Consider the following 6296-nt stretch of genomic DNA (forward strand, 5'->3'; position numbering starts at 1 on the left):
ATCCAGAGAGGGAGAGCGACTGTGTGCTGAAGACCTGGGGGTATGAGGGGAAGGATTGCATGGAGGGGAATGTAACCATGGCAATGAGAGACAATATACGATAGAATGAATGTAAAACTAATGTTCTCCCATGTAAACTATCACATAATTCACAATAAAACATTAATATATATATATCATGGTACTGGTACAACGATTATATACATAGATCAGTGAAACAGAATTGAGAACCCAGAAGTAAATCCATCCACAAACAGTCAGTTGATAATTTGACAAAGGGTCAGAACACATTAAACGGGGAAGAGATAGTCTCATCAACAAATGGTGCCAGCAAAACTGGAAATTCATATATAAATATATGAACCAAGATTCATACCTAACACTATATACAAAAACAAACTCAAAGTGGATTAAAGACCTAAATGTAAAACCTAGAACTATAAATATCATCAATGAAAAATAGGGACAAACTTAGGGGCTCTGATCATGGCATAAATATACTGTCAAACATAATGAAAACACACAAGGACTAAATAGATGACTGACACCTGCTAAAAATTAGACACTTATGTGCATCAAAAAATTTCAACAAAAGAGTAAAAAGAGAGCCAAAAAGTGGGAAAACATTTTTTTTAGTGACATATCATACAAGGTAATAATCTTTAAAATTTATAGAAAACTACACCACCTCTGCAAGAAAAAGACTAACAAGCCAATTTTGAAAGTGCAGAGGACATGAACAGACACTTCATCAAAGAAGGCATTCAAGATGCCAGCAAACATATGAAGAAATGTTCATGGTGATAAGCCATTGGTGATGGTGGTGGATATGTGCTGTGGAGTCAGTTCCCATTCATAGCTACCCTGCATAGGGTTTCTGAGACTATAAACCTTCACAGGAGTAGAAAGTCTCCTCTTTCTCCTGCGGAAATGCTGGAAGTTTCAAACTGCTAACCATGAGATTAGCAGTCCAAATCATAACTACTATTCTACCAGAGCTCCTTTATAAGCCATTGTTGTTGTTGTTAGGTGCCATCGAGTCGGTACAGATTCATAGCAACCTCATGCACAGCAGAAGGAAACACTGCCTGATCCTGAGCCAACCTCACTACCGTTGCCACTCTTGAGCCCCATCTCACTGGGGGTCTTCCTCTTTTTCTCTGACCCTCCACCCTACAGAACATAATATCCTTCTCCAGTGACTGGTACCTCCTGACAATATGTACAAGGTATGAGAGACCAAGTTTGGGCAGCCTGGCCTCCAAGGAGCACTCTGGCTGCACTTCTTCCAACACAGATCTGCTGGTTCTTTTGGAAGCCCATGGTACTTTCAATATTCTCCTCCAACACCATAACTCAAAAGCATCAATTCTTCTACAGTCTTCCTTATTCACTGTCCAGATTTCGCATACATATGAGATTATTGAAAATACCATGGCTTGGGTCAGGTGCACCTTAGTCCTTAAGCTGACATCTTTGCTCTTCAACGCTTTTAAAAAAAGGTCTTGTGCATCAGATTTGCCTTATGCAATACATCGTTTGCTCTCTTGACTGCTGCTTCCGTGAGTGTTGATAGTTGATCTGTGAAGAATGAAGTCCTTGACAACTTCAATCTTTTCTGTTGATAAGAACGTGATTTATTGGTCCAGTGGTAAGGATTTTTGTTTTCTTTACATTGAGATGCAATCCATACTGAAGGCTGTGCTCTTTGATCTTCATCAGTAAGAGATGCGAATCAAATCAACAATTGGATAACATTTCATCCAGAATTAATAACAAAGTTAAAAACAATTGGCAAAAGTGTGGAGATAATGGGACCCTCCTACATTGTTGGTGGGACTGTAAAATGTCTCAACCTCTGTGGAAAATGGTATGGTGTTTCCTCAAAAAGTTAGAAATAGAATATCATATGACCTAGCAATCTCTTTGTTTGATATATGCCCCAAGAAATAAGAACCATGACATGTGTAGATGTATGCACACCCATGTTCATTGCAGCACTAATCACAATAGCAAAAAAGATGGAGACTGCCTAGATACACATTAATGGAAGAATGGATAAACAACCTTCAGAACATATACACATGGAAATCTATGCAACATTGAAGAATAACAATGAATCCGCAAAATACCTCACAACATGGATGAACCTGGAGGACATTATGCTGAGTAAAATCTCAAGAAAAAGTTTTCATGTTTAAAGAAATATTCTATGACAGTTACCAGGGGTGAGAGGAAAGGGAGGGTAATTCATTGGCTAGAGGGTAGACACAGGCTACCTTGGGTGATTGGGCTGGCAATGTACAAGAGGGAAGTTGGCAGAAGAATGGTGAAGGCTGCTAAGGATACAGAGGGATTGCATGGGCTAAAGGGGATAGAGGTAAATACTATTATATACACAACCCTGAAATAGCAGTGTTCTGTGGGTAGATACAGGGACAGATACACAGGCTGAATGGGTATGTGCGGGAAAGTGGGCGCATTCCCACATATATTTGAGAATTTGAAAGGGGACATTTAGACATGTGTATTTACCCTTGCTACAAATACAACTATGAATGTAGGGAGAGCATACAGGGGAAAAAATAGTGGTGAAAACTTCTTAGATATTATTAACCATTTTAAGGCAACGAGTTGCTGGGCATGGGGCTCAGGACAATAGGGAAACATGATCAATTGGTGCTGTAGGATAAGCATTCAATCACAAAGTTGGTTTGAACCACAGGTTGGTGGTTAAAACTCACCAACCCTGTACAGGGTTGCAACTAACTCAAAGGCACTTAACAACAATAAGAACAGTCCACAAAGACAGTGTTCTGCATCCTACTTTGGTATGTGGCAACTGGTATCTTAAAAGCTCATGAGTGGCCATCTGAGGTGCAACAATTGATCTCCATGTGTGGGAGAAAGAAGAGTGATAGAAATTTGAGGACACTAGGAATCAACTAGTCCACTGGACCAATGGAACATGTGAACATCAGTCACCACAGCTATGAGACCAGAAAAACTATATGATGCCAGGTTTCACTACCAGCTGCTCTGAAAGGAATCACATCAGAAGGATACAGTGGGAAAGAATGTGGAACAAAACTCAAAATTATTTTTTAAAATACATATATATATATATATATGTATATATGTATTGTTGTTGTTGTTGTTAAGTGCAGTGGAGTCGGTTCCGACTCATAGCGACCCTACACAGGGTTTCCGAGGCTATAAATCTTTACTGGAGCTGACTGCCTCATCTTTCTCCCGCAGAACCGCTGGTAGTTTCGAACTGCTGACCTTGCGGCTCACAGCCCAATTCATAACCACTACGCTACCAGAGCTCCATATATATATATGGAGTTTACCGGTCAGAAAGAGCCTCGAGGAACCCAAGTCTATGACACTAAACCCCCCTTCAGGTCTGGAAAGGAACTCACCCTAGTGACCCAATTTTCAGGTAAAAAGTGGGGAAACTGTTGTTCCATGGATAGGATTGCAATCATTGAGATGAAACAAAATACCTGATTTGTTGAATATAAAATTGATAACCTTCCCTGTAAACCTTCACTCAATTCACAATAAAACATTTTTCTAATGCAGCTTTTATGTGAGTGCAGTATAAAATACCTATACAGAACATGTGTTAATTTTTTGTTTACATTAGCAGTAAGGCTTCCAGTCAACAGCAGGCCATTAGTTAAGCTTTGGGGGAATCAAAAGTTGTTATACACAGTTGGTACCCTTAACTCCCATGTTTTTCAATGGTCAACTATATTATGAATCCATTTGCTGTTACATTGTTTTTAGGGTAGCATCTGTAAGCCAGTGTTGGAAATATTTTGGGAAACATTACTTTAGAAGTCACACATCAGAGACAGCTATATCCTGGTAGTTAAGACCATGGGCTTGGAGTGAATTACCTTGGTTATAATCTTGACTCTATTTTCATTCAGTATGACCTTGGACAAGCTATTTTAGCTTCTCTGGGTCTCCAGTGTTTTCATCTGAGAACATATACACCCCACAGTTCATATAAAGATTAAATTAATTGCACAGGTAAAATACCTTCAACTGTATCTCACACATACCAAGTTCTCAACAAGTTACCTGTGATTAAAGATACTGATGCCTTCAAGACAGGTGTCACTTAGGGTTAATGTTTTAATACCAAAACCACGTTCATCAATGTCTTACAAATAGTTAGCAAAATGCTAACAGTACTATTAATTGGCTAGTTATTTCTTTAACATCACAGAACACTTAAGTATAAATAGTAGATGAGTTCGCAGCTACTTTTGTACAAACTTTCAATTACACACACTGATTTCACAACACAACTTACTCCAGTCGACTCTAGCCAACAGTTTTTATCCTAGCTTATGTCCTGTCATTGGCCCATCACCACCAATTCAAGAGATTCTTTCTCAGGAGACTCCTAGTCCACCCAAAACTCATAGTCATTTCCTAGCCCTGTTGCTACTGTCTTTACAAGCTTCGCTTTGTTGACAATTTCAGACATTCTGCTTTGCCAAGCCTGTGTAAATTCTACATAAAATCAACAAATAGCTGTTGGTTTTTATAGCCACTCCATCTCTAAAAAATATTCAAATGCCTTAGAAATGAATTCTACTTTAAAACTGTTTTTAAATTCTTCCCTTTGCACTTGGACTGTATCTTCTGAAATGGGCCAAGAAGCTTAAGCTAGGTAATAGAACTTTGGTAGGGTGTACTAGTACTATAAATGTATGCTGCATTATACCCATTAATTACTCACTGATGTCATAGTTTGAAAACACAATCAACAAAACTAACAAAAAACATTCCTGAAGACTTTATTCCAACTCATAGTGACCTCATGTGCCTCTAAGCAGAAAACCTCTGTTGGGTTTTCTTGCCTATCTATCATCTTTACGATAGCACATTCCCAGGCTTTCCATCTAAGGCACTACTGGGTGGGTTCACACCACCAACATGTGTGTTAGAAAAAAAGCACAAACTGCTTGCACTGCCCAGGAGCTACATAGGTAGAAAGGAACACCCAAAAGTGAAACGTGATGGTACAGATAGGGGCATCTATTTTTCTTCTTCAAAAGCTTCCTAAACCATATTTTAAATATGTTGAAATTAAGTTTAATTGCTCATTAATGACTATCTCTTTTTATTCATATGGCTTTCAACAATTGTTGTCTATGAAATTGTTCACCTTATGAAACCTCAGAATCTACTGATTTTTCAAAAAGTTAAGCCAAACAAAAACATCCTTTGTCATAATGTTATTTTACAACTATGAGCAAGAAACCCATAACAGACTCCTGTTTCTACTCATATTTCAGAAGGAATTTATCCTGTAACATCCCAGACTTGAAATTTAAATCATTTTTCCAAAATACAAAAATCAAAGTTTACTTTCATGAAGGTGTTAATTAGCATGCTGCTGATTGACATCTCAACACAAAAGCAGCAGAAGAATCATCTTGCCTGATTTCTAATAACAAATGTATTCAAAACAGCCAAAGTTCAACCTACAAAAATATTACTCTGCTTTGATTTCCTTGAACAAAAGGTTCCAGTTGAAAACATCCCCAGACTGCGCTATGAGGATGAGAACATCCGGACTCTGGTAGAGTAGAAACAGATGGCAGTTTCATAGAAGCCAAGTACCGCAAAGAGCTGCATATCCCATGTTTTTGTGGAAGGTCCTTGCTTCCTGGTTCCTGGGGGATCTCCATGTGGATTGGCATCAATCTTTCCCTATCTCTTCTTCCTAGCCTACTTGTGTAATATCCTCTATATCTCGATGGAGATTGACTCAATGTACACCCTCCACTAATCCTGCCTCATTAATACAGCGAAGACAACCAATTCCCAAACAGAATTATAACCACAGAGGTTATTATTTACAACATGTATTCTGAAGGTACAAAATTCAATTGATAACACATAATTTTTTTAAAAACATTGAATATTCATAAACATATAAAAAACAATTACATCATCGTCTTTTCAATAGAAATGCTTTTTCAACTTTTGAAAGCAGATTAGTGCTAAATTTGCTCTTTTCTCCTCTAACCAATACAAGGAAAATAACTACAAGGAGTTTACTATATACCATATGCAAACTCTGAAACTGGAGGGCCTGGGTTCAGGTCATTCCACACTGTGTACCCTTGGACAGATCCATCAGACATCAGCAATGATATGCCTCATACCATGGCCTCTTCTGAATCTGGCTTGAACCTCTGGAAGTTCTCTGTCAATGTATGATTGTAGCCATTTCTGTATTACCTTTAGCAAAACTTTACTTGCAT

The sequence above is a fragment of the Chrysochloris asiatica genome, unplaced genomic scaffold (genome assembly GCF_000296735.1).
Source record: "Chrysochloris asiatica unplaced genomic scaffold, ChrAsi1.0 scaffold00494, whole genome shotgun sequence".
Classification (NCBI taxonomy): domain Eukaryota; kingdom Metazoa; phylum Chordata; class Mammalia; order Afrosoricida; family Chrysochloridae; genus Chrysochloris; species Chrysochloris asiatica.